Raw genomic sequence first — 10898 nt, forward strand, 5'->3', positions numbered from 1 at the left:
GGTGCGGTTGGCCCTGGGTTCCTCCTAATGCAGGACAATGCCAGACCTCATGTGGCTGGAGTGTGCCAGCAGTTCCTGCAAGATGAAGGCATTGAAGCTATGGACTGGCCCGCCTGTTCCCCAGACCTGAATCCGATTGAGCACATCTGGGACATCATGTCTCGCTCCATCCACCAACGTCACGTTGCACCACAGACTGTCCAGTAGTTGGCGGTAGTCCAGGTCTGGGAGGAGATCCCACAGGAGACCATCCGCAACCTCATCAGGAGCATGCCCAGGCATTGTAGGGAGATCATACAGGCACGTGGCCACACACAATACTGAACCTAATTTTGACTTGTTTTAAGGACATTACATCAAAGTTGGATTAGCCTGTAGTGTGTTTTTCCACTTTCATTTTGGTGGTGACTCCAAATCCAGGCCTCCATTGGTTAATAAATTTGATTTCCATTGATGATTTTTGTGTGATTTTGTTGTCAGCACATTTAGCTTTGTACAGAACAAAGTATTCAATGAGAATATTTAATTCATTCAGATCTAGGATGTGTTATTTGAGTGTTCCCTTTATTTTTTTGAGCAGTGTATATAGGTTTTATTTCTAGATGTAAAGAAGAAAACTAAATACTGTAAAATTATAAATCTCATGTTTTCCCAGATTATCTCCAGTAATTGTATTATTACACAGGATTTTTATGATGTTACATCGGCTCATCGTGTTCTCGTTCAGGTCTCTACAATATCGGATCCTCTCAGTAAAGATCGTCTATACAAGTGAATTTTCCTGATTTATCCATCAAAGATGGAAATGGACAGAGACAAGATGGCGGAGAGGATATTACACCTCACCCTAGAGATCCTCTTCCGGCTTACTGGAGAGGTGAGAGATTCTGATGACGTCACATTACATCATTCTTATCTATGGGAATAACAGATGGACAGAACTGGGGAGGTGAGGACTCTGGAAATGTCTGTAGTGAGATTTATGAATGTGTCTCTCCATAACCAGGATTACACAGTAGTGAAGAAGACCTCTAGTGGGCGCTGTCAGGACCCTCTGTCTGAGGGACGGGGAAGACCCCTGAGCCCAATCACGGGGCCTCCATCTCACACCTTCATACATGAGGACATCAATGGCCAGAAGATCCTAGAAATCACCTACAAGATGATTGAGCTGCTGACTGGAGAGGTGACACTGCTGGGAATGCTGGGACATTATACAGTAACGCTATGAAGGGATCGGGGGGATGACGGTATCATTGTATGTGTCAGGTTCCTATAAGGTGTCAGGATGTCGCTGTCTATTTCTCCATGGAGGAGTGGGAGTATTTAGAAGGACACAAAGATCTGTACAAGGACATCATGATGGAGGTTCCTCAGCCCCTCACATCACCAGGTAATAGACAGGACTAAATACACACGGCCTATAATTGTCTGTATGCAAAGAATGAATTCAGTCCCTATATGTGTTTCCTCCAGTTTTATCCAGTAAGAGGACAACACCAGAGAGATGTCCTCGTCCTCTTCTTCCACAGGACTGTAAACAAGAAGATCCCAATGCTCCTCAGGATCATCAGGTAGATGGAGAGAAGGTGTCATGAGATCTCCCCTATGATGTGTAGACGGCTGTGAAGATCTTGTGCTCAGTCTTGTTTTATCCACCAGTATTATATGTTTTATACTTGTGTAATGAGAACGGTGGAGATGGCAGGATTAGAGCTGATCATAGATGAGACTTCTCCATCTGTCTGTGACTTTTACAATATTTGTTTCAGGTTGAAGATCTGACCCATATTAATACTACAGAGACATATGTGAGGGGTGATGAGCGGTGTAAAGAGATGATTCCTACAGATAACCTCCCAGGTGAGTAGTAACCACTAAATGCAGAGAAGTTTCAGATTCTTATAAGTCACCGGCTGTGGCTGCTTTATCGGTTGTGTAGTCCGGCCGTATCACAATCGTGTGATCACCATTTTGCCTCTAGACCACAACATTCTCCTCCACCCAAAACTGTTCAAATGATTTTGGCCATTGAAAGCCCTTTTCTATAGAACTTACAACCTGGAGGATCCACCTACCAACTGAAATTAGTAGACGCTGACCATTACCTCCTCAGATCTGTAAACTACAAAACCAGATGACAATGTACTTAGAATGTACAGACAGTTTAGAAAATCACTTGAAGAAAATATTATGATGGGCCTGTAAGAGAAAGCGGAGGGTAATGATGCTGTTGGCTTCCTAGAACCCTGATATCTTATTGGATGAATCTACCTTCTCTTCCTTCTGTGCTGCTGAATGTGCTCATATGGTCCCTACAAGACCAGGTCCAGTCTTTATGACCAAACTTCACTTTTATGATCGACAACATTAAATGTGCAGTGAGGCCAAGTGTGAATTTCTGTACAATAACAACAGAGTTTCCCTTTTGTCCTGATTTTTCAATTTCTTTTAAAACCGACTAACTTCATACAGGATCGCGATTAACTATACGGAAAACATTACACCTGTGCCATGATATACAGGTGCTTCTCAATAAATTAGAATATCATCAAAAAGTTAATTTATTTCAGTAATTCAAAAAAGCGAAACTCACATATTATATAGAGTCATTACACACAGAGGGATCTATTATATAGAGTCATTACACACAGAGTGATCTATTATATAGAGTCATTACACAGAGGGATCTATTATATAGAGTCATTACACACAGAGGGATCTATTTCACGTGTTATTTCTGTTAATGTTGATGATTATGGCTTACAGTCAATGAAAACACAAAAGTCATTATCTCAGTAAATTAGAATACTTTATAACAACAGCTTGAAAAATGTTTTTAAAATCCGAAATGATGTCCTACCGAAATGTATGTTTAGTAAATGCACTCAATACTTGGTCGGGGATCCTTTTGCATCAATTACTGCATCAATGTGGCATGGCATGGAGGCGATCAGCCTGTGGCACTGCTGAGGTGTTATAGCAGCCCAGGTTGCTTTGATAACAGCCTTCACCTCGTCTGCATTGTTGGGTCGGGTGTCTCTCATCCTCCTCTTGACAGTACTCCATAGATTCTCTATTGGGTTAAGGTCAGGCGAGTTGCTGGCCAATCAAGCACATTGATACTGTTGTGTGTAAACCAGGTATTGGTACTTTTGGCAGTGTGGACAGGTGCCAAGTCCTGCTGGAGAATGAAATTTCCATCTCCAAAAAACTTGTCGGCAGAGGGAAGCATAAAGTGCTGTAAAATGTCCTGGTAGACGGCTACGCTGACCTACACCAGCAGATGACATGGCTCCCCAAACCATCACGGATTGTGGAAACTTCACACTAGACCTCAAGCAGCTTGGATTGTGGCCTCTCCACTCTTCCTCAAGACTCTGGGACCTTGATTTCCAAATGAAATGCAAAATTTACTTTCATCTGAAAACAACACCTTGGACCACTGAGCAACAGACCAGGTCTTTTTCTCCTTGGCCCAGGTAAGACGCTTCTGGCGTTGTCTGTTGGTCATGACTGGCTTGACACAAGGAATGCGACACTTGTAACACATGTCCTGGATAAGTCTATGTGTGTTGACGCTCTTGAAGCAATGACTCCAGCAGAAGTCCACTTCTTGTGAATCTCCCCCCAAATTTTTGAATGGCCTTTTCTTAACAATCCTTTCAAGGCCGCAGTTAACCAGGTTGCTTGTGCACCTTTCTCTACCACACTTTTTCCTTCCACTCAACTTTCCATTAATATGCTTGGATACAGCACTCTCTGAACAGCCAGCTTCTTTAGCAATGACCTTTTGTGGCTTACCCTCCTTGTGGAGTGTGTCAATGACTGCCTTCTAGACATCTGTCAAGTCAGCAGTCTTCATGATTGTAGAGCCTACTGAAACAGACTAAGGGACCTTTTTAAACGCATAGGAAGCCTTTGCAGGTGTTTTTTGTTAATTATTCTAATTTACTGAAATAATGACTTTTGTGTTTTCATCGGCTGTAAGCCATAATCATCAACATTAACAGAAATAACACGTGAAATAGATCACTCTGTTTGTAATGACTATATAATGAGTTTCACTTTTTTTAAGAACTGAAATAAATTAACTTTTTGATGATATTCTAATTTATTGAGAAGCACCTGTATCTCTAAGCTGTGCGAGGCTGATAGCTGTAATATACTGTAATATTTACACCTGCATGAATGTGTTGGCATGGCTCGAGCCCTGGTATGTTGGATTCACTTCACGTCATAAATTCCATTATGTTTTCAATCCTAAGGAATTCAGATTACTGCACAATCTCTCCTGAAATGGGGGCACTAATACTTTCTCTACTCTTCTGATCAGGTTATTGTAGCTCCAATGGTCCACCATAAATAAGTGTAAGTCCGCTTTAATGTTGGAGTTCTCCCCTCATACATATGTTCTTGTTGGCGATGTAACATATTTTTTATGTCTTTTTTTATAGGTTCATTCTGTATGATAGTTTGATTGTGGTGGGATCGGCCTGCCTCACTTATGTGAATCTGTAACTCCCTGGTAGTCTTTCAAAAAAGGTCTCCATTATGTCTTCCCAATGCCCGAGGTCTAAATATAAGACACCTCAGCTCTGCACTATTATAAAAAGTTCATTTAAAATGTCTAATATTTCTTCTTGAAACTCATCTGATCTGCAAATATTGGCACTTCGCGATAATTTTGATTGCCAAGAACCCCATGCTCTAATTACCCCCCAGAGGTTTCACCACTATTTACTCATTTTTTTTTTTACTAAAGAAGCCTGTTCAGCTTGATTTCTTCAGTAGATGTGTTACGGTCTATAGTCACAGTTTTGCCCATCACCCCTTTAACTTCTTTAAAGGAAAGCTCTCGTCCCCTGGGAGATGTGAGACCTCTAATATGGGCATACAGGTTATAGAAAAGTAAATCTATACATACCTGTATGGCCCATAGTAGAGGTCTGCTTGCAGTGAAATTGAGTTTTATAAAATCTGTCTTCACATGCTTGGCATCCCCCGGACACCAAGAAATCCCCGCCTATCTCTTTAGTTAGCCCCGAAATTCCTGCCTATCTGCTTATTTAGCATGTTCCTCCCCCTCCCCTGCACGTCACAGGACCCTGTGATGTGCGCTCTTGTCACTCACTTCCCACTCATGCGCGTTGCGACGCTCACATCGGGAGCGCTTTGTTTCCTCCCAGCCCGTTTGTCTCTGCACTGTCCCGCAGTGTTCTGGTGCACCGGGGAGGCTGCATCGGGGAGCCTGCGCACCAGAACACTGCGGAGCAGTGCAGAGACAAACAGGCCAGGAGGAAACAAAGCGCTCCTGATGTGAGCGTCGCATTGCACATGCGCGGGAAATGAGTTAGACCAGTGCACGTCACAGGTCCCTGTGACGTGCAGGAGAGGTGGGGAATATGCTAAATAAGCAGATAGGCGGGGACTTCTTGGCGTCCGGGGGACGCCAAGCATTTGAAAACGGATTTCATAAAACTCCATTTCACTGCAAGCAGACCTCTAGTATGGGCCATACAAGCATGTATAGATCTACTTTTCTATAACCTGTATGCCCATATTATAGGTCTCAAATCTCCCAGGGGGTGGCAGATTCTCTTTAACCCCTCTACATGGATCTGGACTTACACAGAGACCCCTAGGCTTGGGCCACTGTGTTACCTGCTGTTCTGTTGTGTCAGATGGGAAGAATAGTCAGGTATTCGGGTCAGAACCAGGAGGGCAGAGAAAATACAAAATCAGAAGAAACGAGTAGTCAGTAAACGGGCCGGGGTCACAACAGGAAACAAATACACAAGCCGGGAGCTGAGCACAGAGGACTGAACCAGAGGAGAACAAGGCTGTATCTGTCAGCTTCCGGCAATATGCTTCCAGCTTTAGTAGGGTGCGGTGCTTTCCAAATGGCTGAAGTAGATTACTCCAGCTGGACAGCACACACACCCATACTGCCAGACTGGATGGTACTACAGGTCCCAGCAACCCTAATCTTAATGGCTGGACAGAGCCTGCTCCGCCCAGTAGCCTCTGGTTCTGACGTCTCCTCAATCACCAGCGCCGCCTGCAGAATGAATAAGGCTCCTGGTGACAGAATTAGACGTTGCAGGAGCAGATCCCAGAGAAAATGGGACACACCATTTGCAGAAACCTTGATATGACAAAATGAAAGAAAACCAGAGCAGTAGAAATCCCCATAAAGTGACTCCATCTTGGGAATTAATCTATAGGAGTAGTGACTATTTTGACTCCACAGGCACTTTCCGGAAATTAGAAAACAGTGGATGTTGGAGAGTAAAAATTGCAAAAATGCCATTTTATTACCCAACACACAGTGCCCAGATAAATTAAGTGGGTTCTTCTCACTATAGTAATGCCAAATACATGAATGCTAAATGTGGTTTGGGCACAGTCTTTTAGACTGTGAACTGTAATTGACTTGGTGAATAATTCTTTTTTTTTTTTTTTTTTTTACGTAGCTTGCCATTTTTACAGACACTTTAAGTAAAAATGTTAAAAAAATGTAAGAATATTTTATTCAAAAATAATACTTAATTTTATTCTTGGCAGATGACTGTACCTGGAGATCAGAAGGACAACTGACATCTTCAATTTTTAAATCACATGAGATTGAGATCCAACAAGATGCAATTGAAATGAATGCCATTACTCCAGATATACCATCATCCCTTCACAGCAAAGATCAATCATCTAATCCTTTGAAACAGGTCCCGTCTTCTGATTCATTAGCAACTACTAAGGAAAATCAAAGTTACAAAATAAGCATTAAAAAACAAACTGCTCCTAAAGCAAAGAAGTCATTTTCACGTTCAGAGTATAGAAATACTCTTCTTAAACAAGAAAAAAATCACAGCTCAGATCTTGTGAGGCACCAGAGAACTCACACAGGGGAGAAGCCTTTTTCATGTTCGGAATGTGGGAAATGTTTTAACCAAAAATCAACTTTAGTTATGCACCAGAGAACCCACACAGGGGAGAAGCCTTTTTCATGTTCGGAATGTGGGAAATGTTTTAACCATAAATCAGTTTTGATTAATCACCAGAGAACTCACACAGGGGAGAAGCCTTTTTCCTGTTCAGAATGTGGGAAATGTTTTAGCCAGAAATCAGGTTTGATTAATCACCAGAGAACTCACGCAGGGGAGAAGCCTTTTTCCTGTTCAGAATGTGGGAAATGTTTTAAAGATAAATCAGATTTGGTTAAGCACCAGAGAACTCACACAGGGGAGAAGCCTTTTTCCTGTTCAGAATGTGGGAAATGTTTTAGCCAGAAATCAGGTTTGATTAGTCACCAGAGAACTCATGCAGGGGAGAAGCCTTTTTCCTGTTCAGAATGTGGGAAATGTTTTAAAGATAAATCAGCTTTAGTTATGCACCAGCGAACTCACACAGGGGAGAAGCCTTTTTCCTGTTCAGAATGTGGGAAATGTTTTAACCAAAGATCAGCTTTAGTTATGCACCAGAGAACTCACACAGGGGAGAAGCCTTTTTCCTGTTCAGAATGTGGAAAATGTTTTAACCAGAAATCGGGGCTTTATAGACATCAGAGAACCCACACAGGGGAGAAGCCTTTTTCATGTCCAGAATGTGGGAAATGTTTCAACCATAAATCGATTATGGTTAATCACCAGAGAATCCACACAGGAGAGAAGCCTTTTTCCTGTTCAGAATGTGGAAAATGTTTTAGCCTAAAATCAGATTTGGTTAAGCACCAGAGAATCCACACAGGGGAGAAGCCTTTTTCATGTCCAGAATGTGGGAAATGTTTCAACCATAAATCAGATTTGGTTAAGCACCAGAGAATCCACACAGGAGAGAAGCCTTTTTCCTGTTCAGAATGTGGGAAATGTTTTAACCTAAAATCAGATTTGGTTAAGCACCAGAGAATCCACACAGGAGAGAAGCCTTTTTCATGTCCAGAATGTGGGAAATGTTTCAACCATAAATCCGATTTGGTTAAGCACCAGAGAATCCACACAGGAGAGAAGCCTTTTTCCTGTTCAGAATGTGGGAAATGTTTTAATCAGAAATCGGGGCTTTTTAATCACCAGAGAACTCACACAGGGGAGAAACCTTTTTCATGTTCAGAATGTGGGAAATGTTTTAACCATAAATCGGTTATGGTTAATCACCAGAGAACCCACACAGGGGAGAAACCTTTTTCCTGTTCAGAATGTGGGAAATGTTTTGTGAAGAAATCATCTCTTTTGAGTCACCAAAGAACTCACACAGAGGAGAAGCCTTTTTCATGTTCTTAATGTGGGAAATGTTTTACATGGAAATCAATTCTTAATAAACATCAGTGAAGCCACAGAGGGGAAAAGCCTTTTTCATGTTCAGAATTTTGGAAATGTTTTAAGCGAAAATTGTATCTTCTTAAAGGGGTTACTAAGAAAAAAAACAAAATAAGTCAGCTCACCCATTGAGGAATCCAAAGCTCAGGAAACCAGCAGGAATGCGAATCGAGAGCAGAAAAAAATCCAGCTTCAATGACTAAAGACCTTACTGTCTGAAACGTGTCTGCTAGAAAATATTTCCCCCTCTAGGGGTCGTAACATCCATGCTGTTATCTCAGGTTTTTTATATTTACTCAATAAACCAATGTTTTTAGAGGATCATTGAAGCTGGATTTTTTTCTGCTCTCGATTCTTAAAGGGGTTGTCCTCTACTTGGAGAACCCACACAGGGGAGAAGCCTTTTTCATGTTCGGAATGTGGGAAATGTTTTAACCATAAATCAGTTTTGATTAATCACCAGAGAACTCACACAGGGGAGAAGCCTTTTTCCTGTTCAGAATGTGGGAAATGTTTTAGCCAGAAATCAGGTTTGATTAATCACCAGAGAACTCACGCAGGGGAGAAGCCTTTTTCCTGTTCAGAATGTGGGAAATGTTTTAAAGATAAATCAGATTTGGTTAAGCACCAGAGAACTCACACGGGGAGAAGCCTTTTTCCTGTTCAGAATGTGGGAAATGTTTTAGCCAGAAATCAGGTTTGATTAGTCACCAGAGAACTCATGCAGGGGAGAAGCCTTTTTCCTGTTCAGAATGTGGGAAATGTTTTAACCAAAGATCAGCTTTAGTTATGCACCAGAGAACTCACACAGGGGAGAAGCCTTTTTCATGTCCAGAATGTGGGAAATGTTTCAACCATAAATCGATTATGGTTAATCACCAGAGAATCCACACAGGAGAGAAGCCTTTTTCCTGTTCAGAATGTGGAAAATGTTTTAGCCTAAAATCAGATTTGGTTAAGCACCAGAGAATCCACACAGGGGAGAAGCCTTTTTCATGTCCAGAATGTGGGAAATGTTTCAACCATAAATCAGATTTGGTTAAGCACCAGAGAATCCACACAGGAGAGAAGCCTTTTTCCTGTTCAGAATGTGGGAAATGTTTTAACCTAAAATCAGATTTGGTTAAGCACCAGAGAATCCACACAGGAGAGAAGCCTTTTTCATGTCCAGAATGTGGGAAATGTTTCAACCATAAATCCGATTTGGTTAAGCACCAGAGAATCCACACAGGAGAGAAGCCTTTTTCCTGTTCAGAATGTGGGAAATGTTTTAATCAGAAATCGGGGCTTTTTAATCACCAGAGAACTCACACAGGGGAGAAACCTTTTTCATGTTCATAATGTGGGAAATGTTTTAACCATAAATCGGTTATGGTTAATCACCAGAGAACCCACACAGGGGAGAAACCTTTTTCCTGTTCAGAATGTGGGAAATGTTTTGTGAAGAAATCATCTCTTTTGAGTCACCAAAGAACTCACACAGAGGAGAAGCCTTTTTCATGTTCTTAATGTGGGAAATGTTTTACATGGAAATCAATTCTTAATAAACATCAGAGAAGCCACAGAGGGGAAAAGCCTTTTTCATGTTCAGAATTTTGGAAATGTTTTAAGCGAAAATTGTATCTTCTTAAAGGGGTTACTAAGAAAAAAAACAAAATAAGTCAGCTCACCCATTGAGGAATCCAAAGCTCAGGAAACCAGCAGGAATGCGAATCGAGAGCAGAAAAAAATCCAGCTTCAATGACTAAAGACCTTACTGTCTGAAACGTGTCTGCTAGAAAATATTTCCCCCTCTAGGGGTCGTAACATCCATGCTGTTATCTCAGGTTTTTTATATTTACTCAATAAACCAATGTTTTTAGAGGATCATTGAAGCTGGATTTTTTTCTGCTCTCGATTCTTAAAGGGGTTGTCCTCTACTTGGACAATGCTTTGTCATTCCTCATGTTTGGCCTCGTTAAATGTGACGCCAGCGCTGATTGGGCTCACATGGCGAAACAGCCTGTCCTGAGCCCCGGGAACACAAGTGCTGACACCGATGGAACGGCACAAGTATAGGGGGTTTGTATAATTCTTATAATAATTTTTGTAATAAGTATATTGTTTATCCATTATGTATATATTCAGTGTGTTCATTAATAGAGATTTGAATCCTTAGTTATAGAAATATAGGTTTATCAAAAGATCATAACAGGTCTACTTTTCAGTCATGCTCTTTGCGGTCAGAAGCATCTAACATTCTGAGATACAGTGGTGTAAAACAAAGTGTTTGCCCCGTCCTGATTTCTTATTCTTTTGCATATTTGTCACACCTAAATGTTTCAGATCATCAGATTTAAATATTAGACAAAGATAACACAAGTAAACACAAAATGCAGTTTTTAAATGAAGGTATTTTATTATTAAGGGAAAAAGAAATCTCCAGGGCCCTGTGTAAAAAAGGCCCCACTCATACTCATACACACACACACAAACACACACACAAACACACACACACACACACACACACACACACACACACCCCCCACTTAAAACCTAAATTAACTGTGGTTTATAACATCTTTGGGAACCTGAGTTAAATTTCCC

General features: G+C 41.3%; 1 pseudogene; it reads left to right on the forward strand.

The window, feature by feature from the left end:
• The first annotated feature begins 1306 nt into the window (after window positions 1–1306).
• On the forward strand, window positions 1307–10655 carry LOC141220419 (uncharacterized; annotated as a pseudogene).
• Window positions 10656–10898: the final 243 nt, after the last annotated feature.

The sequence above is a fragment of the Phyllobates terribilis genome, unplaced genomic scaffold (assembly GCF_046119375.1).
Source record: "Phyllobates terribilis strain yellow unplaced genomic scaffold, ASM4611937v1 Scaffold_292__1_contigs__length_2399606, whole genome shotgun sequence".
In the NCBI taxonomy this organism is placed as follows: Eukaryota; Metazoa; Chordata; class Amphibia; order Anura; family Dendrobatidae; genus Phyllobates; species Phyllobates terribilis.